Consider the following 22,894-nt stretch of genomic DNA (forward strand, 5'->3'; position numbering starts at 1 on the left):
TGGGGCATTAAGAAGATTTCAGTTCAAGATTCCAGAATGGAGAGTTATTAGTCTTAGACCAAGACTAGTGTACTCTGCAGAAAAGGTTGTTATCATTTAGCAGAAGGAGGGAACAAATAGGTACTTAATTGTACACTGTTTATAGAAGTTTTACATTACACATTGAACATTGTAACTTACACTGTTTATCTTTTTTCAGGTAGGGCTTCTTTCCTGGTTGCATGTTCCTGTCCTTGAGTGTGGTACAACATGGGACACGTTTTCTTTTCAATCCTACTTTCCCTCCTTCCCATGGTTAACTGTTGTGCTTTGACTTGGTTAGGTATAGCAGTGGCCTAGGGAGGTTGGGGCCTCTCATCCTTGCATGACTTTCCTGCGGAAACATGAGTAACTTGACAGAATGCGAAGCCCATGCCTTACTTTCCGCCCGAACGTCATGGAAGTTAGTCAGTTGAAACCAGCAGACTTGGCCCATATGCTTGGTAGTCTTCAAAAGGAAACCCAAGCCTTATCGGTACAAGTTGACACGCTCTAACGGGGTATGATATCCGAGTCAAGTTTAGGGAACATGCCAGGAGGGGCAGGCGTCCCTTTCCCACTTCAATCGCAGTCTCCCAAACGAACTGTCCCGTGATACAAGTATCTACTCCTTCGTCTATTTCTGGCCCCTTCTGAAAGATTTTTGGGTGATCCTACCACATTCACAGCTTTTATTAGTCAATGTCAACTCCGTTTTATGTGTAAGGCAATTTGTTTCCCCACTGAACATTCGTACTCTCCTATCTAGGGGGAACATCATCAAATTGGTCCATTCCCCTCATAGAAAGGAATGATCTGTTATTACAGAATTACATAGCTTTCAAGGAAAAATTACGAAAACTATTTGATAAGCACTCCTTCATGCAGTCCGTAGATACAGAGCTTCTAAATCTAAAACAGGGAACAAAAGACCTAATGACGTACATATCCACCTTTAACAGATTGGTAGCAGAAGCAAGATGGCCGGAAGAAAAACGCAGTTCTCTGTTCTACCGAGGTCTAAAGGATGAACTAAAAGATATCTTGGCACAAGTGGTAGCCCCTCCTGAGTCTTGCAATGCCCTTATATATTTATTGGTGAAATTAGATCACCGGATAGCTGAAAGAAGAAGAGAAAAGGGGCGCTCAGAGGTGCAACCTATCATTTATAAAGTGAGAAGACAAGAACCAGAGAGAACTCTAGAGAAACAAGAACCCATGCAGATAGGGAGCATTCAGGGCCCTATTAGTGAAGAAGAAAGACAGAGAAGACATGATAAGAAATTGTGTTTGTACTGCGGAAAACAGGGGAATTTTCTTAGGGAGTGTCCAGTGATACCCAAGAAGTGAGGAAATCCGGAAAACTAATAAGCCCGAAGTATGTGGAGACAAACGCTTCAGGTGGGTCCGGATTGATGGTCTCACAACACGCTGTGCACAAAGAAGTTGTTCTTTCTCTACCACAGCACTTTTTTCTTGGAATGAGGTAAAGAAGTGTTGAAGGTACATATTTTTAGGGCGCACAGGCAACTTCATGGACCTGTCCTGGGCTAAAAGCCAGAAAATACCAGTAGTTACAAAAACATCATGGGAGGAAGTTAAAACCATAGATGGCAGTGACATTAAGTCATGCACTGTAACACACACTGCAACTGATCCTATACTCTTGATACAAGGGAAACATTGAGAAACTGTCTCTTTTGACATCATTCAATCTCCTCAGTTCCCTGTCATACTCAGCCTTAATTGGCTATGTCAACATGACCCTCTTATTAATTGGAGAGAGCTGACTATAACCTTTAATTCAAAATTTTGTATTTAACATTGTGGTAAGGGACAGGTCTCTCGGGAGACGAAGCAGTGATTACTAACCCAGAGGTTCCAGAATTGCCTTCTTGTTATCAGGACTTGACAGTAGCCTTTGATAAGGAAAAGGCCACTACTCTCCCACCACACAGAGTTTATGATTGTAGAATAGATTTGATAAATGGAGCCCCCATACCATGTAGCAGAATCTATGGATAACTGACATAATATCGAGGGACATAATATCGAGTACCAAAAATATCGGCAACAAAATATCGACAGACATAATATCGACTTTGTATCTACAAACAGGTAAGTACAAAAATATCGAGTAAAAAATATCGTTTACAAAAATATAATTTGTAAAAATATCGACTTTATTAAAAACAATGTTAAATTAAATTAATATTAAAAATTATTTACTAAAATATACTTAAAAATACTTAAATTACCTTATAATAATTAAATAATTAATGAAAGTTATTAAAAAAAAATTGCAATCATATTTGTTAAAACATACATATATAGTAACATAATATAATTAAAATATATCCAATATTATTACTGTAGGATAGCGGAAGTATAAAATTACTATTCCCACTCCAGAGAGTGCAACAGTAGATAAGGCGTTGGATGGCGAAGGGGTAAAAATTACTATTCCCACTCCAGAGAGTGCAACAGTAGGGAAAGCGTTGGATAGCGTAGGGGTAAAAAATACTATTCCCACTCCAGAGAGTGCAACAGTAGGAAAAGCGTTGGATAGCGTAGGGGTAAAAATACTATTCCCACTCCAGGGAGTGCAACAGTAGGGAAAGCGTTGGATAGCGTAGGGGTAAAAATTACTATTCCCACTCCAGAGAGTGCAACAGTAGGGAAAGCGTTGGATAGCGTAGGGGTAAAAATTACTATTCCCACTCCAGAGAGTGCAACAGTAGGGAAAGCGTTGGATAGCGTAGGGGTAAAAATTACTATTCCCACTCCAGAGAGTGCAACAGTAGGGAAAGCGTTGGATAGCGTAGGGGTAAAAATTACTATTCCCACTCCAGAGAGTGCAACAGTAGGGAAAGGGTTGGATAGCGTAGGGGTAAAACTTACTATTCCCACTCCAGAGAGTGCAACAGTAGGGAAAGCGTTGGATAGCGTAGGGGTAAAAATTACTATTCCCACTCCAGAGAGTGCAACAGTAAGGAAAGCGTTGGATAGCGTAGGGGTAAAACGTACTATTCCCACTCCAGAGAGTGCTACAGTAGGGAAAACGTTGGATAGCGTAGAGGTACAAATTACTATTCCCACCCCAAAGAGTGCAACAGTAGGGAAAGCGTTGGATAGCGTAGGGGTTAAAATTACTATTCCCACTCCAGAAAGTGTAACAGTAGGGAAAGCGTTGGATGGCGTAGGGTAAAAATTACTATTGCCACTCCAGTGAGTGCAGCAGTAGAGAAAGTAGATACTTCATATATTATTTAAAAAGAAATATATATTAATATCTATAAAAATGGAATTAAAAGTAATTACCACTTTAATATAATATAATAATTAATTAATTACAAATACTAATTTAATTTAATCATTACAATTAATTATCTATTAACACTAATTAATTACAAATTAACAATTAATTAATTAGTAATTAAACAGTTACTTAACAATTAAAATCTAATAAATACACAAAAAAATAACATATGTAATTAGTTATAAGTAAATTACTTCCCACCCTATTCCCCTATGAACCCACAACCCGCTACAGAAATTAAATTACTTAAATTAACATAATTATCAACTAATCAATTAAATTAAATTATTTGGCATTTAGCATTTTATTAATTACCAAAAAATATAATGTAACAATTAATTATAAAAAATACCAATAAATACATTAACATATTTAATTAATTATAATTAAATTACACTACATAAATTAACATATTTAATTAATTATAATTAAATTACTTCCCACCCTACTCCCCTATCAACCCACAACCCGCTACAGAAATTACATTAGTTAAATTAACATAATTATCAATTAATCAATTAAATAAAATTAATTGGCAATTAAAATGTAATTAATTACTAAATAAAAATTAATTAACAATTAATTATAAACAAATACCAATAAATAAATTTACATATTTAATTATAATTTAATTATAATTAAATTACTTCCCACCCTATTCCCCTATAAACCCACAACCCGCTACAGAATTAAATTACGCAAAATTTAAATAACATTAAATTAATTAATTAAATTACATTATAACATAAATAAACACTTTTAACACATGAAATACACTATAAAAAATTCGATATTATTAAAAGTTCGATATTTTTCTTAACCTATATTATGTACTTCGATATTTTGACTATCTATATTTTAAAATTCGATATTACATTACTTACCTTCAAAACGATATTTTTGATGTCTATATTCTATCCATTCGATATTCTGACCAACCTACATTTTGTACTCGATATTATGTCCATTCGATATTTTGTAGTCTATATTTTTTCTGTTTACCGAATCTATGCATTAACAGAAAAAAAGAACCAGTATTTACGCGAATATCTGGATTAGATGTTATGAATTTATTTTATACGACCTTCTTGGTCACCCGCCTCCTCGTCATTTTTTTTAAATACCAAAACTTGAGGGAGGTCGTTGGTGTTGTATAAATTACTGGCCTCTCAATAACGTAACCATTAATAACAGGTACCCTTTGCCATTGATTTCCTTCCTCCTAGACCAAATAAAGAATGCTACCATCTTTACTAATTTAGATTTACGTGGAGCCTACCATTTAGTGAGAGTTAAGGAGGGGGATGAGTGGAAGACAGCCTATTGTACCAAGTTTGGCCAATACGAATATATAGTAATGCCATTTGGTTTGTGCAATGCACTTGCTGCCTTTCAGTTTTTTATCAATGAGGTGCTCAAGGACATGTTGGATCATTAGGTTATTGGATACATTGACGATATCCTTATTTACTTCTCCTCTGTAAAAGAACATGAAAGGCATGTCAGGAGTGTCCTGGAAAGGTTGAGAGACCACCATTTGTACTGTGAATTAGACAAATGTCACATCCATACCAACCAAGTGGGTTTCCTCGGTCTCGTGTTAACTCTCAGTGGTATAAGTATGGAGCCACAGAAGGTGGAGGCCATAACTCGTTGGCAATCTCCAAAGAACGTGAAAGAAATACAGAGTTTCCTTGGGTTTCACCAACTTTTTATAGATGCTTCATTGATAATTTCTCTGACCTAGCTTCCCCATAACCAAATTGCTGAAAAAGGGAGCTACGTTTTTTTGGACTTCAGCAGCCGAAGAGGCCCTTCACACGATGATAAAAGCCTTTACTCAAGCACCTATCCGGAAACATTACAACCCCTCACGTACTTTTGTGGTTGAGGCAGATGCCTCACAAGGGGCAGTAGGAGGTGCTCTTTCCCAAACAGATCCAACCATGGGGTGTTTACATCCCGGAGCATATTACTCACAAAAACTCACTCCAGCTGAGCAAAACTATTCAGTAGGTGAAAAGGAACTTCTAGCCATTAAAAGATCTTTTGAGGAATGGCGGCAGTATCTGTTAGGGGTAAACCACAGAGTCACTGTTCTCACTGACCATCGGAATCTGCAATTCCTCTAATCGGCTAGGGCTTTGTCTATGAGGCAACTGCTCTGGACGCAGTTCTTTAACGACTTTGATTTTACCATTCAATTCCAGGCAGGAAAGAAAAATGGGAAGGCTGACGCCCTGTCACGTTTAGGATATGAACTTGAGGAAACCTTTGATGATCCCCCTCTAAAATAGCGAGGGAACGAATCATTGGCGCTATTTGCTCTGGGGAAGAATACTTAAAAGCAATAAGGGAGGCACAAACAGCCACAGGTAGCTACAATTTCATTATCGCAGCACTGGTAGAAGAGCTAATACAATCACGTAATGCTGCCAAGATCCAAGACCTGTTGTATATACAAGGGGGTTGGTGGTTCCTACACAACAACTACAACAGCAAGCCTTAGAGTGGTGTCATAGTCATCCACTTTCTGGACAACCTGGGTATAAAAAGACCATAGAGTTACTTAAACAACACTTCTGTTGGCCTAACATGGCTAGGGATACCAAACAACGTGTTCAAATGTGTCATGTATGTGCACAGGGAAAGGCATTCCATCAGGCACCTGTAGGATTACTGAATGCATTACCCACTCCCCCATGGCATACCATCTCTATGGATCTCATTGTTGACTTACCTAAGACTACACAAGGCAACACAACACTCCTCATAATCATGGATTTGTAAACCAAGATGGCCCATTTCATCCCAGTAAAAACAATCCCTATGTCCAAATCATTAGCGTCTTTATGTGTACAACACATAGTCCGGTTACATGGCCTTCCATCTGTTATAGTGTCAGAACGGGATTCTCAATTCATTTCTATCTTTTGGAAGGGAATGGGTACTTCACTACTGATTGACAGTAGGTTTTCCTCCAGTCATTACCCACATTCTGATGGCCAAACAGAGAGGGTAAACCAATGTTCAGAACAGTATCTAAAATGTCAGCTTCTGCACTCCACATCAGATTCGGACACCTTCATATGGGTGGCTGAATTTTCTTATAATAACAGCTGTTATTCTTCCACCAATTTCTTACCTTTCTATTGTAATTATGGTTTTCACCCCCGGTCTTTATTGTCACCTATTCCTCTTTCGCATCCTACTCCTGCGGCTCTTGATTTTGTTAAGAATCTCCATGACATACAGAAGGTAGCCATGGAGAACTTAGAGAGAGCAAAAAGAGTGTACAAGCAAAAGGCGGATCTCCATCGACGCATGGAACCCACGTATGTCATAGGAGATGAAGTATGGTTATCTACTAAGAACATCGTCATGAAGGGATCATGTAAATTCAAACCCCGCTTTATTGGCCCATACAAGATTTGTAAAATCATTAATCATGTTGCCATGAAACTAGACCTCCCAGTGTCTATAAAAATACACCCTGTCTCCCTATTAAAGCCTGTGGTGCCAGGAACAGATCTAGCAACCCATCCAGCTCCTGTGCTATTCAACAGTAAACTTGAATGTGAGGTTGAGGCTATCATTGATTCACGAAGGGTGAGAATCAAACTGCAATATCTCATCCACTGGAAAGGTTATGGTGCAGAGGATCGCACTTGGAACCTGAAAGCCACACCCCTCGATTGCACGCCCCTCGATTGCTGCCACTCTTTCACAGACAACATTCTGAGAAACCTAAACCTATGGGAGGAGCCATAGTGGGGGTGTACTGTCATTCTTGCTGGTCCCGCTGTGAGGAATTGCAGGCACCAGCAGAGTAGTATAAAGCTCCTCCGATCAAGCACTAAGACGCTTCATGTTCTAGTGTTCAGGATTCCGCTTGCCTCACTTCCGGGTCCTTCCTGTTATTCATCGGGTTCACCGTCAGAGTTTCCGAAGTCTCCTGCTCACATCGCATGGATCCTGTGAGTCCCTCAGGCGTGCACGAGCCCTGCAGCAGTTTCCGAAGTCTCCTGCTCGCGTCGCGTTGATCCTGCGAGTCCCTCAGGCGTGCATGAGCCCTGCGGTAGGGTTTCTGCCTCCTTCTTGCGGATTGAACTCTTGATTCACTGAAACCATAAAAGAAAAAGGGAATTAGTTAGTAAGAGAAAATCAGCTTTCAGGCTAAAGACTAGTACTTGTGTTATAAGTGAACTATACTCATCTGAAAGGAACAAGTTCCCTGGAGATCCATTTTTTCCTGCTTACTTTGCACCATTATGTTCCTACAGACAAAAGGAATACCACATTATTATCATTTGAATTGTTTTACGGATACAAAAGCTGGTGTATACGTTTAGTAACTCAGATATTGGGGCATTAGGAAGATTTTAGTTCAATATTCCATTATGGAGAGTTATTAGTCTCAGACCAAGACTAGTGCATTCTGCCGAAAAGGTTTTTATAATTTAGCGGAAGGAGGGAACAATTAGGTACTTAATAATTCTAAACTGTTTATCGAAGTTTTACATTACACATTGATCATTGTAACTTAAACTGTTTATCTTTTTTCAGGTAGGGCTTTTTTCCTGGTTGCATTGTCTTGTCCTTGAGTGTGGTACGTTGTGGGACACGTTTTCTTTTCTTCCCTACTTTCCCTCTTTCCCCCGGTTTACTGTTGTGCTTTAACTTGGTTGGGTATAGCAGTGGCCTAGGGAAGTTGGGGCCTCTCATCCTTGCATGATGTTCCTGCGGAAACATGAGTAACTTGACACCAACTTACTGGCCTCCCATCACCGGGGTCTGCTTCCACGATTCTGACCAAATTCCCGTGCCAGTCTTGGTATTGCCTGCCCTACTCTGCCGAGGTATCTGCCCTGTTCCAGGAGCATGGTCTGCTGGTCGGTGCACCTTGGCTTACCACCTTTCTCTCTGGGTGTGGGAGGCTGGCTGCCTGGCGCCGCCATGTTGGATGTGGTTGCGCTCCCTGCTGCTATCGCCTCACATCATGGATCCTCTCATGTGCCTTGCACCAACAGTTTTGGGAAGTTCTGCTGGTGTGCTGCTAGTGTTCCACCACCAGACTGTTGTTCCATGAGGCCCCACCAGTGCAGATGGATGGTGATGGTCGGGATGACACACGGAGCCTTAGGCAGAAGTGTCCCCCATCATGGCAGGCACGGCCACGCCCAGCAAGTCTTTGATACCAGTTTGGGTATCAGCGGATCACTGTGGCCATCACCATAGGAATTGAGAGCAGGAATCTACTGCAACCAAGATGTATTTGTAAGCCCCATCCGATTGTAAAGGGGCGCAGTGTTCCAAATAAATACAAACCAGAGGCTTGTCTAAGATAAAAGAGGTGATGTGGTGGCCACACTATGGTGGCATCCCTCATCTGCTGTCAGATTTCACTCTTAAGGACAAAGTCCTTAGTCTGTTTGTAAAGACCTGGCCACCAATAGCAGTGCTGCGATAATGAAATTGTAGCTACCACTCCTGCATGAGCAGATGCCTGTCCCTCATGCGCTGCTGGGATCAAAACTAACCTGCAAACTAAATTTGGTATTTCTCTATCCCTCACTCCGGGAATATGAGGAAATGGTATGTTTTGTGCACTTCACTAGTAGGAGTACTTTGCTGGAAATCCTATCGGCAAATGGGTGTCTTCATGTGCAATGTTGACAGCCATCATGATGTCTCTAGCTACTTTTGTACTGAAATGAGTAATCGCAGTGCCGGCAACAGTTTGGACTGTCGCTTTTTAGGCTTCGTCAGCCATGAAATTCCCTACAGTGTGTATCCCTACATGCTGATGACTCGATATGTGAATCACATGAGTCCGTGGCAAGCACTCTTTCAGCTTAGCCACCTGTCACCAATGTTTTTTGTGCTTGATAGTGTACCCTTTGGAATCTGTGAATACATTGTGGCTCCAATAGTGTAGATGCTTGTTATAAGACTGGACAAAGTAATAAGAATCACACACAATAAATGTGGGGAATTCGGGATTTGTATTCTCCAGTGCCAGAATTAGAGCCCTGATTTCTGCCAGCTCTGCAGTGCAGTCACTGGGAGACTATGTGTAGGTTTTTCAGGGTGGAATTCTCCATCCTGCATGCAACACTTCACGGAAGCACACTCTGACAAGTATTGGTGCTTTGTCCCCACTGTAGGCTGGGCAGAACCATCAGTATAGATGATGAAATGATACTGATCAATAGGTATGACTTCATTAGGCATAGGATATTCTTGTTCATATTGCTGAAATGTTTGTGTTTGTCGTGTACAGTCAAATCTGTAGTCTACATCTGTTGCAGTGAGAGAGTTGGCCCCCTGTATCCATCTCAGATTTGATTCTTTTGCATTAGGAACGCTAGCCTTCATGACAGCTGCTAAGGCTGGCACTGGAGTCACAACAATTATTTGTTTCCCCTGAGCCAATGCTCTCTCTCTCACCACAGCAGTCTGTACCGCCTTCAGGATTTTTTCTGATAAAACAAAAAGATGATGGTCCCAGGAAGATTGTTTTTGGTCCAAGGAGGACCTGGCTTGGCAGTTCGGGACGGACTGTTAACATGGGGAGCAGGGTCAAGACTGATTTGCATAAAACTGGGTCCAAATTAGAATGGCATGGTGAGCAAAAATAACGATGGATTTAGGCCCGGATCTCTGTACTGGGGGTGAATGTTTGACAATGTTCAGTTTTCCATCCGTCATCTTTTTGTGTTGCTATAGCCAAGATTTTTCCTGTCTGTGCAAAATGCATCTCAGAATTGGTGTATAAATGTGATTTAGGGGCGTGGCCAAGATGGCGGTGTGAGCGGACGTGCTTTGCCGAGCTCCCGCCGCCGGACACCGCCTTAAGCACCAAAACAGCACCTACCCGGCTGAGAACGGCCCCGCGAGACACCTGACACCGTTGCCGCTGCAGCGGCAACCTTTTTGAGCCGGAGCCGTGACCTGAGGCGGCCCGACCCTGCCGGGGAGCTGCCGCGGAGCCAGCGACAGTTGAGGCCTAGCGAGATCCACAGGCCGAGAGCGAGGGCGAAAGTGAGGCCGCAGTGGGAGGAGCCACGAAGCCGCCTGAGGTCGTTCACGGCGGGCAGCAGCACAGGGGCAGGTCCGGCCCGCGCGGCGACGCGCGAGGCTTCCCGCGATCTGACGCGGAGGCTTCTGCGGACCTGCCACCCCTAGCGGACGATGGTGTGGCCCCTGCCCAGGTACCCGCTGACACCCGTCACCAGCCTCAGCGGCGGCGTCAGGGACCGGGCGGCGCACGCAGGTGAGGCGCGCAGGAGCAGGCGCCTGGCCCTGACCCACGGCTGACCAGCACAGCGGAGCAGAGGTAACGGGGGGGGAGAACCAGCGACACCAGGCCCCCCCCCTCCCCTCCGCAGAACACCCGCTTCCCGCCCCCGCCCGGCCGGAGAAGGCCGGGGCTGAAGACGCGACCCGAGGCAGAGGTCCGCCATCTTGTGTGGCCCAGTGCCGAGGCCACAGCGTAGCACGACGCCGGCCTGGCCCCCTGCCTTGCAGCTGCTAGGGCTCAGCAACACACGAGGGGATCGGCCCAATCCTGCCCACCCGCCCACGCTGTAGCCCCACGCGGTGGACTCCGCACTGGCCCGGGTGCCGGCCGGGGGACGCGCCTAAGAGACACGGCGAGAAGGGGGCCCCCACACCTGACACAGCTCTTGCCTGCTTGGGGAACCCTTGGTGGAGCGTTACCCCGGGCCCTCATCGCGGGGCCACATTGTGACGCCGGACTCCGGCTGGACCCACGGCCGCCGCGCCTGGCGCGCCACCCACTCCACTGCCCACGTGCCGGGCACCACGGGACATAGCCACGCTTGAGGCCTGGGGCCGCCGGTACTAGTGGCGGCCGGTCGCCGGGCGAGGGAGGACCGCTCGAGCCATGTCCAACGCTAGGACTAGGAAGGACCGCTCCATTGCGGAGCTCTTCACCCCCGGCGCGGTGGGGAAGAAGACGGATGTCGCAACGACCAGCCACCGAGCGGGCTCCGAGAAGAAAAGCCAGGCCTCTCCGTCCCAGGGACAGGTGGACCCAGAGGGCCCGGTCACACGCTCCTTCCTGGAGTCGCTCTTCATGGGACTGCGAGAAGACATACAGGCTTTAAAGAAAGAACTCCAAGATGAGATAAAGGAGGTGCGCCGAGACACCGACGCCATTGGTGAGAGAGTGGCGGAGTTGGAGACGACGAGCGACACACGGGACACGGAAATTGAGGCACTGCGACAGGAGCTAGTACGAATACACGACCAGCAAGTGGACCTCCAGACCCATGCCGAGGATTTGGAGAACCGCTCCAGGCGGCATAACATCAGAATCCGGGGGGTGAAGCAATCCCCGGACACAGAGGACCTCTTTCTGTTTACACAGGGCCTATTCAATCACATCCTAGGCCGGCCGACAGACTCTCCACTGGGCCTGGACAGAGTGCACAGAACGGGCCCCCCTAGAGCGTCGACGGCCCACCCGGCTGACATCCTGGTGTGCGTACAGGACTTTCGGACCAAAGAGGAGATCCTCAACAAAGCGCGCCAGATGGCGCCGGTGTCCTATGGCGCGCACTCCCCTGCTCTATACCAGGACCTCGCAGCCCTGACTCTGGAGAAGAGACGCATCTTCCGACCTGTCACAGCAGAACTGCGTAAACGCCACATCTCCTACAGCTGGGGGCACCCCTTTAGACTAGTGTTCAAGATGGGCAACAACCTCCACCAGCTGCGTTCCCTCAGGGAGGCATGTAGCCTCCTGAACATCGAAGAGCCGACAGAGACTGAGAACCCGGGGGTTGGGGGCACCGCCAGCGAGGAAGCGACGGGACGATGGCGGCAGAAGCGGCGGCGACACAGGCCGCGGCGTCCCGCCACTAAAGAAATAGAAGAAGGTCAACGGGCGGCGGTGGAGACCGTCGCACAAGGCCTAGTGAACCAAGACAACGATTGACCCCCCAGATAGGGACACACGGATCTGCGGGGTTACGGCTCGGCCGGGACTGCTCACTCCGGCGGCGGGGGCGAAGCCTCTCTAACCCGCACCTTTTCTTCGCTAACCATTTGATGGCCGACCCAGACGGGGATGTGCTCTGTCCGCTAACATCGTCGCCATCGCCTACACTCCAAGTGACTACCTTACCACGGGTCCAGCGGACAACCACCTGGATCTGGGACTATAATGGATCAGACTTCTTTATGGTTGGGTTGACATGGGCGGAGGGTGGGAAGAGGGGAGGGAGTGACATCGGTGCTTGCACCCTTTTCAACGTTTGGACAATGGGGCAGAGGGGGTTCCGGGAGGGGGGAGTTGCACCAGTTGGGGTTGGGGCCGGGGGGGAGTTGGGGGAAGAGGGGGAGGATTGGGGGGGCTCTCCTTGTCCAAGGGGTTTTACCATCACTGACGGAGTCAGTAGGAAGTCACGCGCAATGTCTTTTCAGGTCTTTCAGCTCGCACCCATCGCCTTCAGGTGGGACCTGGCATCTCCCCTATTGTTTCAGACATGACACGTCACCTAACGGTGCTCTCGCTTAATGTGCGGGGTCTCAATAGTCCAAACAAGCGCAAGGCGATACTGTCCTTCCTCGAGCGTTCCAAAGCGGACATATGCCTCCTCCAAGAAACACACCTTGTCCGCAGTGACCAACACAGACTCAAATCGCGCGCCTTTCCCTGGCAGTTCTTCTCCTCATCCCAGGAAAAAGCAGCCGGGGTGGCAATTCTAGTAGCCAAGTCGTTCGAGGGGAGGGTCCTCCAGAAAGAAGCTGAAATTAAAGGGCGGCTTCTACTTTATAACTTCCAGGTCGCAGGCCAAACTTTGCTTGTGGGTTCGGTCTATGCCCCGAACGAGGGACAGGAAAAGTTCTTACACACGGCGCTGGAGGCCACGACATCCACCACACACGCACACCTATTACTGGGAGGGGACCTCAACATTGTATTCCACAACACAGCAGACCGCTCAGGCCAGAGATCCGGGCAAGTAGGGGCGCTTACGGCCGCAGGACACGCACACATAGCAGACTTGGGCCTCATAGATTTATGGAGACACACTCACCCCCAGACGACGGCCTACACATATTACTCAGCGGCGCGCAAGTCATATGCGAGGCTGGACTATTTTTTGTGCTCCTCTCAACTGGCGCTGCAGGTCAAGGAGGTGGAGATACTACCAGCCTCGCTATCGGATCATTCCCCAGTAGTAGCGACATTTCGAGTGGGAGTCACGCCAGCTCCACAACGGCACTGGAGGCTGCGTGATGGCCTCTTGCAGCTGCCCGACACCCAAACACGGCTCAAGACCGCGATTGACCACTTTTTGGAACACAACGCGAACGACGACACCACGAAGGCCACTCAATGGGCAGCCCTCAAGGCGGTCCTGCGCGGTGAACTTATTTCCATTGCTACCGCCAACAACAGAGAAAGGGCTCTAAAGCGAGCCGAACTTACCCAACGAGTGGCGGAACTGGAACAAATGCACCAACGCACGGGGGCGGCACGGGCATGGCGCCAATTATGCGCCGAGCGGAAAATGTTGGCTGCACTAGACCAAGACGTGGCGGAATACGCCGCCATGCGCCTCAAACACGCATACTACACTGGAGGCGACCGCTGCGGGAAGCTCCTGGCGAGCAGACTGCGGGCGCAGACCCAACGGCAACAAGTGCGCTCCCTCCTATCCGCTAGTGGCAGCCAGATCACGGAGGATGCGGCTATAGCGGCAGCCTTTGGCAACTTTTACGCAGCGCTATATGACGCGGACCGCCTAGACCCTGATGCCGGACCGGCCTATCTGCAAGGTGCTGCGCTCCCCACCCTTAATCAAGCCCAAGCGCACTTCCTAGAGCGGCCTATAGGCCTGGAGGAAGTCATCTCTGCAATTGCCCGCCTCAAGGTGGGGAAATCCCCGGGACCCGACGGCTTTACTGCGGCCTTCTACAAGGCCTTTTGTCAGCAGATTGCCCCCCTCTTGCGCGACCTGTTTAACACCTTTGACACACCTGGTGCCATACACCCTGACCTGCTGGAGGCGTCTATCTCTGTGATTCCCAAGCCGGGCCGCGACCCCACGACTTGTGGCTCATACAGGCCCATCTCGCTGCTGAACGTAGACCTGAAGCTCTACACCGGCATACTAGCAGGCCGCATTGCGCCATACATGCAGCAGCTGATAGACCCTGACCAGTCAGGCTTTATCCCCCAACGGCAGACCAGTGACAATACTAGGCGAGTGCTACACCTCATCGAGGCCGGGTCGCGCACTAAACCGGGCTGTATGCTCCTCACCATCGATGCTGAGAAAGCATTCGATAGGGTGCATTGGCCCTACCTTGACCACGTGCTTCGCCACTTCGGGTTTGGGGAGAAACTCCGCCACCGCATCTTCAATTGCTACCGCCGGCCCAACGCCACGGTGCGGGTGAACGGTCACACCTCCCCGAGATTCGATATTGGCAGAGGTACGCGCCAGGGCTGCCCACTATCGCCGCTCCTATTCGCACTGTACATGGAGCCGATGGCACAGAGGGTGCGACAACACACACTCATCTCTGGCATTCGGTTTGGTGCTGACACGCACAAAATCAGCCTTTACGCTGACGACATTCTGCTGTCCCTCACCAACCCAATGCAATCCCTGCGTGCTCTCTTTGTGGAGCTCCATACCTTTGCCCTAGCCTCGGGTTTTAAAATCAACGAAGCGAAGTCGGAAGCCCTAAACATCTCACTGCGTCCGGACGTGGTGGACGAGATCAAATCCGAGTTCAAAATACAGTGGTCGGACACATCCGTCCCCTATCTGGGCGTCCGCCTGTCCCCAACGGTGCGGGGCACTGCACGAGTTAACTATGAGGCACTCACAAACAAACTCCGGGAGCAGCTACGGCGATGGAAGCCGCTTACGTTATCGTGGCTAGGCAGAATTGCCGCGGTCAAAATGGCGCTGCTGCCGCAGATCTTATATCTGTTCCAGACGCTCCCCTTGAATCCCCCGGCTGGGTGGCTTCAACAAACCCAATCGGAGTTGTCGCGATTCATTTGGAATGGCCGCCGACCGCGGTTTAAACATGCTCTCGCCACTTTGCCCCCTGCTAACGGGGGGGTTGGCGTGCCCGACCTCACCCTGTACTTCCAGGCGGCACAATTGCGCACCTTCGTGGAGTGGTTTCAACTGGAGTCCGGCAAGCACTGGCTCTTCCAGGACCAGGCGGTGGCCGGTCGTACCCTTCAGGGCGTGCCTTTCCTGGCACGCCGGCATAGGCCCCCTAACCTGTACGCCTCTGAAATCACGAGAACCGCCCTGAGGGTGTGGGATAGGGTGGCCGTGGTCAAGGGACTGACCACCTTTCCCTCACCTAAGACCCCCATTTTCGAAAATCCCGACTTCACGCCCGGTTTGGACACCGGAGCATTTACGACTTGGCGTGCGACGCCCTGTAGGGCGGCGGGCCACATGTTTGACCTTAAGGGGATCCTCCCGTTCCAGCAAGTCAAGACAGACTATGGCGTCGCCGAATCGGAACGCCTACAGTACCTGCAGGTGCGACACTGGGTGCTTCACCCCTCGATCCAGCCTGGTGCCCAACGACACCTCACGCCTTATGAAAAATGGTTGCTGACACGCACTTCGGATAAAAAACTGATTTCGGACCTCTACCAACAACTGCTCCTCACTCAGGCCCACACATACAACGCGGGACAAGCCAGGTGGGAGAGGGACCTGGGGCGACAACTCACGAGGAAAGAATGGGAAGGGGTGTACCACAGGGCCAGACATTCAGCACACCACACCGGGCTCACCGAGACACTTACCAAAGTCGCCACATACTGGTACCACACCCCTGAGAGGTTACACCAATGGGATGCCCGAGTTAGCGATAGGTGTTGGAGGGGGTGCGGGGAACTAGGAACGCTGGAACACTTGCTATGGAGCTGCGAGGCGCTTCGCTCCTATTGGAACCCTATCCTGGACCTCATAGACGCACATCTAGATACACAACTGCTGCGCTTCCCAGCCTACATCATATTAGGCCTCCCGAACGCTCTCATGTATCCTCTGAAGTCCTGGAGGGGGCGGCTGATCGCACTGGCTCTGGGGGCAGCGGTCCAGAATATTGTGGCCCATTGGAGAGCCGTCCAGGCTCCGCAACAACTGGGATGGCTGCACCGGCTCTGGGCGATCCTTGGGATGGAGAAACTGTCACTGGCAGCGGCAGGGAGGGGGACGGACTTTGCGGAGCTCTGGCGACCATTCCTCGCCCTACTAACGGGGGAATTCCGTGAGGTGAGCTGTGCACGCTATCTGCGTCTGCTGCGCCTCGCGGAAACACCTCTCCCGGAACCCAAAACACGCACCCACAAGCGCACAGCCCCGACACGCGCAGCGCTACCTGACCAATAGTGGACGATAGTGGCCTACCACTTATTCCCGGAAATGGACAAGGAGAGGGGAGGGTGAGGGTGGGAAGGGACGGGGGGGTTGTTTACTGTTCTACGTTGCTTTAATGTTGCACTAGTACTACACAGCCTACACCTCTGCAGCACCTCTTATAACGCGGCCGGCCCGGTTGGGTTGTAGGCGGCTTGCTGTGTTAACGAACAATGTGCCCGCTGGCCATGTGAGGGGTATCAGTGGGGCCTCAGACTTTGGCTTCCCCAGCTTGGCTCCGGCCCACATGATATTTCGGAGGTGCATATGATTTGCTTGTGCTCAATAAAAGATTTAATACATAAATGTGATTTATAGGCAATTGGTGCAATGTCACCTTCATTGAATGTAACACAGGTACCCCGATGCACCAAGAATGATACGTATGACCAGGTTTGTGGTGTGTACATGTGTATGTAGGTGTTTTGAAGCTAGTATTTCAGCTCATCAGCTATACACTCAAATCTGTGGGTGTTCAGGTGTCAAATGTGTATGTGAAAAGTCTGGATGAATGAAGTTGTAAAGTGGTTTAACTCATTCTGTGTAATCTGGAATGTATGTTCTGCCAAAATGAAGGAATTCCATGATGGATTGAAGTTTTTTCAATGTGTTTGGTGTCTGCAGCAGTGCACACTTCTCTAAGAAGTGCATCACTAGGTTTTTGCCTTCAATTGACAGCTCGTGTCCCAAAAACAGGACATTGAGATGGGCATTTTTAAATTTTTTTAAGTTACATTTGTAGCTCAGATGAGGAAATCGCAGTACAATGCGATCTACTCTTATCAACTGTGTGGAAAGGTCATCATCCATCAAATAAATGTCATCAACATAGGGCAATGCCTCATTGTCAAATTCTTGTAGAAGTTTTGTAACCCGGGCTGAAAACAACCCCGGTCTGTTCTTATACCAGTGGGGCAATCAACAGAACTCTCTATGAGAGCCCAGCGTGGAAATTGCAGTCAAATACCTGCTTCCGGGTGCTATATTTGGAAGAAAAATAAATTTGAGATATCTAGTGTTGTTTTATATTTTTTACCGCCTATATTGTTCATCAGTGCTGCACTGTGCACATTTTGTACTGCTAATGTATGTGTAGCTGTGTTTTAATGTCTAAAATCTAATACTAGACAATATGAATAGGTTTCATAACTGGAAACAAGGGATTATTCATAGAAGAGGTGCAACTTTCTATTACTACTTGCTATTCAAGGTGTGGGAGAATCTCTCAAACTTGTTTTTTAGCCTCATTTTTAATGTGGTATTGCTTTGAGGTTGTGGGGCCGACCTCAATGGTATTTCATTTTAGGGCAAACTAATATTCCACCCACATGGTTGTGGTTTAACACAGTAGCTAGCGCTAACACCCACTCCTTGGGGTATGAATGTTTAACTGATTCTGGAATGAGGTCGGAGAAGGCAGGTAAAATTACTGTTTCCCCGTTTGGGCAATTGTGAGAAGTTGGCCTGTTATATGATGTGAACTAATTAAAGTGGGCACCTTTCACCAGTCCAAAAAACCCTTATGGTGATTTTAGAGGTCAAAGATAACCTTAGAAAGCTATCCAAGTTGTAGCTGTGGAGAGCAGCCTTCAGGCTTAGTCTTGAAGGAAGGTTAAGCAGCTTGTTTTACCAGAGTGCAACCTTTGGTTAAATGAAAGGAGAACTGTAGAGTAGTTATAAAAATATGTATTTGTTAATATAACACACCTTGTATACCTCACAGTACCTGCTACACGCAGATAAACACAAAGCACACAATACTGTATCACAGAAACAATCGTAAGTAACACTATTACACAGTGGGCTCCAGGGGGAGACCAAACCATATACTAGAATAGTGGTATAAGAACCACGACTCGAGTCAAGACAGTGTCTAGAGGATGTAGAAACGCTGGGACCCCAAGGAACCACCCAAGGTGAGTAAGTAGGGACACCACGGAGGACGGTTGCAGTGTGAGAACACGACCACATGCTTATCAGGAGACGGAAGAAGAACAATTGACTATAGCACCTTACTCCCTTATCGATAACATGACTGACGAACTGTCACTCTGTATACAGGCGTTGGGGGAGCCCTTTAAGAATCACCGCAGCAGCCACCAGGAGGAGCCCCGAAGGGCGTGGCCAATAACGCTGGATTTGATGGCCCTATCAGTGGAGGACTGCAACAGGCAGGAGTTGAGCTACGCCGTGACGAATCAGGAAGTGGATGAAAAGGCAGGAGAAGAGAAGTGGCAACCCTCTATTCTCACCGTTTTCCAGAATAGTAATGACAAACGAAAGATTTGATCCATGGTGGAGGTGTTCTTCCTGAACCCTGATTGATACGGGCTAAGAATTGTGTGCTCCTCTATCCAGTCCTGGAGGCGATCTAAAATGAGTAGCGCAAAGATCTTCTGCGGGACATCAATGAGGCTGATGGGCCTGTAGTTGGCTGGGAGCAGAGGGGAGCCCTTCTTGTATATAGGGACTATCTCTGCGCCCATCCAAGTACAGGGCACCGCCATGCCTTTCAGGACTGGGGTAAAAATAATTTAGAAATACGGGCCCCATATCTTTGGTTCCTGCCTAAAGAGGTCACCTGGAAGTTTTTCTAAGCCCCGGGCTTTTCCAACGGCGAGTTTAGAAATTACATTACAAACTTCCGCTGTCGTGAACTCTACCACCTCAGAATGTGGAATAAAAGCTGGGGCTGGCGATGTAATTTCTAAGGTATCCGAGCGGTCCTCAGAGGAATACAGAGCCCGGAAGTGGTCTTCCCAAACTTCCGCCGCTGTGTTTGGTTCAATGGCAGCTTTCAGTTCCCTGCAGCCATTATTGATTATAGACCAAAATTTCCGGGAATCTTTTATAGTGGATAAACTAGCCCACTTATCGAAGTCCCATTCTTCCTTTTGCACATTTAGTCAGCCATTTATAATGTGTTTTCCTGGCTTTTATTTCGAATGTATTAATATTTGTTTTTAAAAGTACACAGTCAAAATATCAAGTAGTTTTTAATGTCGACTTGCACTAATATCGAGTATAAAAAATCGAAGGTAAGAAATGTCGATGTTTGAAATATCGTAGTACTAAATATCGTTTTTTGTGTTTATAAATAATATCGAGTTCAGTAATGTCGAGATAACAAATATCGATGTTAAAAATATCGAAAAGTCAAAATATCGACATGACAAAAAGTGTTTGTTAAATGTTTGTTAAATACTAAATGTGTAAAACTTTTGCTATAATAGTTTATAGTAGTAATAAATAGTTTTATAAAGTATTATATATTTTTAGGAGCGGGATGTTGGGTTTATAGGGGATATGGGTGGGGAGTGTTTTAAAATGTTGTATTTATAATGTAAAAAATGTTGAAATAATGAAATAGAAATAAGATTTAGAAATTAGAAATTTAAAAAAAATGTAAATTTTTAGGAGCGGGATGTAGGGTTTATAGGGGATAAGGGTGGGGAGTGTTTAAAAAATATATACTGAGTTTTTAAAATTGTTATAAAATAATTAATTTGAAATTAGAATTTAAAATTAGAAATTTGAAATTATTTCGAAATTCGAAATTAGATTTAAAATTTAAATTACAAATTTAATTTAATTTTTAGTAGCGGGATGTAGGGTTTATAGGGGATGAGGGTGGGGTGTGTTTTAAAAATATATAAAGAATTTTTTTAAATTAAAAAACTAAATTAAATACAAATTAGATTTGAAAATTAGAAATTTGAAATTATTTAAAAAATAGAAATTAGATTAAAAATGTAAATTACAAATTTTATTTAATTTTTAGTTGCGGGATGTAGGGTTTATAGCGGATAAGGGTGGGGAGTGTTTTAAAAATATATACTGAGTTTTTAAAAATTTTAAAAAAATTAAATACAAATTTGAATTGAAAATTTGAAATTTGAAATTATTTCAAAAATCGGAATTAGATTAAAAATTTAAATTACAATTGGTATTTAATTTTTAGTAGCGGGATGTAGGGTTTATAGGGGATAAGGGTGAGGAGTGTTATAAAAATATATACTGAGTTTTTTTTAAAAAATTAAAAATATTAAATAGAAATTTGAATAGAAAATTAGAAATTAGAATTTATTTAGAAATTAGAAATTAGAAAAAAATATAAATTAGAAATTTAATTTAATTGTTAGTAGTGGGATGTAGGGTTTATAGGGGATAAGGGTGGGGAGTGTTTTTAATATATATATAGAGTATATTATATGTTTGGGAAAAAAATAGAAATGTGAAATGCAAATTTGAAATTACAAAAAATTTTGAAAATCGAAATTTTACATTATTTTTTGAAAAAAATATTGGTGATTTATTTTCATCATTATAATTTTTGCAAGTGGGATGTAGGGTTTATAGTGTATAAGTATGGGGAGTGTATTAATTTTATCTAAATTTGAGGTTGAATACAATTTAAATAGGTTCAGTGTCCAGCACCTACCCTAATTAAATGTAGATTGGAGTTGGAATAGTAAATTACATTTTTTCAGTGTCTAGCACCTACCCTAATTAAATATAGATTTGAGTTGGAATAGTAAATTATATTTTTTCAGTGTCCAGCACCTACTCTAATTAAACGTAGATTGGAGTTGGAATAGTAAATTAATTAGGTTCAGTGTCCAGCACCTACCCTAATTAAATGTAGATTGGTGTTGGAATAGTAAATTACATATGTTCAGTGTCCAGCACCTACCTAATTTAAATGTAGATTGGAGTTGGAATAGTAAATTAAATAGGTTCAGTGTCCAGCACCTACCCTAATTAAATGTAGATTGGAGTTGGAATAGTACATTTAAATTGTTCTGTGTCCAGCACCTACCCTAATTAAATGTAGATTGGAGTTGGAATAGTAAATTAATTAGGTTCAGTGTCCAGCACCTACCCTAATTAAATATAGATTGGAGTCGGAATAGTACATTACATAGGTTCAGTGTCCAACATGTACCCTAATTAAATGTAGATTGGAGTTGGAATAGTAAATTAATTAGGTTCAGTGTCCAGCTCCTACCTTAATTAAATTTACATTGGAGTTGGAATAGTAAATTAATTGGTTCTGTGTCCAGCAGCTACCTTAATTAAATGTAGATTGGTGTTGGAATAGTAAATTACATATGTTCAGTGTCCAGCACCTACCCTAATAAAATGTAGATTGGTGTTGGAATAGTAAATTACATATGTTCAGTGTCCAGCACCTAACCAATGTAAATGTAGATTTGAGTTGGAATAGTAAATTTCATAGGTTCAGTGTCCAGCACCTACACTAATTAAATGTAGATTGGAGTTGGAATAGTAATTTTAAATTTATCTGTGTCCAGCACCTACCCTAATTAAATGTATATTGGAGTTAGATAGTAAATTAATTAGGTTCAGTGTCCAGCACCTACCATAATTAAAAGTACATTGGAGTTGGAATAGTAAATTAATTAGGTTAAGTGTCCAGCACCTACCTTAATTACATGTAGATTGGTGTTGGAATAGTAAATTACATAGGTTCAGTGTCCAGCACCTACCCTAATAAAATGTAGATTGGTGTTGGAATAGTAAATTACATATGTTCAGTGTCCAGCACCTAACCAATGTAAATGTAGATTGGAGTTGGAATAGTAAATTGCATAGGTTCAGTGTCCAGCACCTACCCTAATTAAATGTAGATTGGAGTTGGAATAGTAATTTTAAATGTATCTGTGTCCAGCACCTACCCTAATTAAATGTAGATTGGAGTTGGAATAGTAAATTAATTAGGTTCAGTGTCCAGCACCTACCCTAATTAAATGTAGATTGGAGTTGGAATAGTAAATTACATAGGTTCAGTGTCCAGCACCTACCCTTCGTAAGACCTTCAAATGGATCCCCCTCGAACACCGAAAGACAGTCACTCACGCCCTGGTCACCAGCAGACTCGACTACGGCAACGCACTCTACGCCGGAATAAACAAAAACCTCATCCGCAAGCTACAGAACATCCAGAACGCCGCAGCAAGACTGGTCCTTAACCTGCCAAAACACTGCCACATCTCCCAGCACCTGCGCACACTCCACTGGCTCCCCGTCAAGGCGAGAATCACTTTTAAGATGCTCACTCACGCACACAAGGCCCTCCACGGCACCGGACCAG

The sequence above is a fragment of the Lissotriton vulgaris genome, chromosome 6 (genome assembly GCF_964263255.1).
Source record: "Lissotriton vulgaris chromosome 6, aLisVul1.2, whole genome shotgun sequence".
Lineage (NCBI taxonomy): Eukaryota > Metazoa > Chordata > Amphibia > Caudata > Salamandridae > Lissotriton > Lissotriton vulgaris.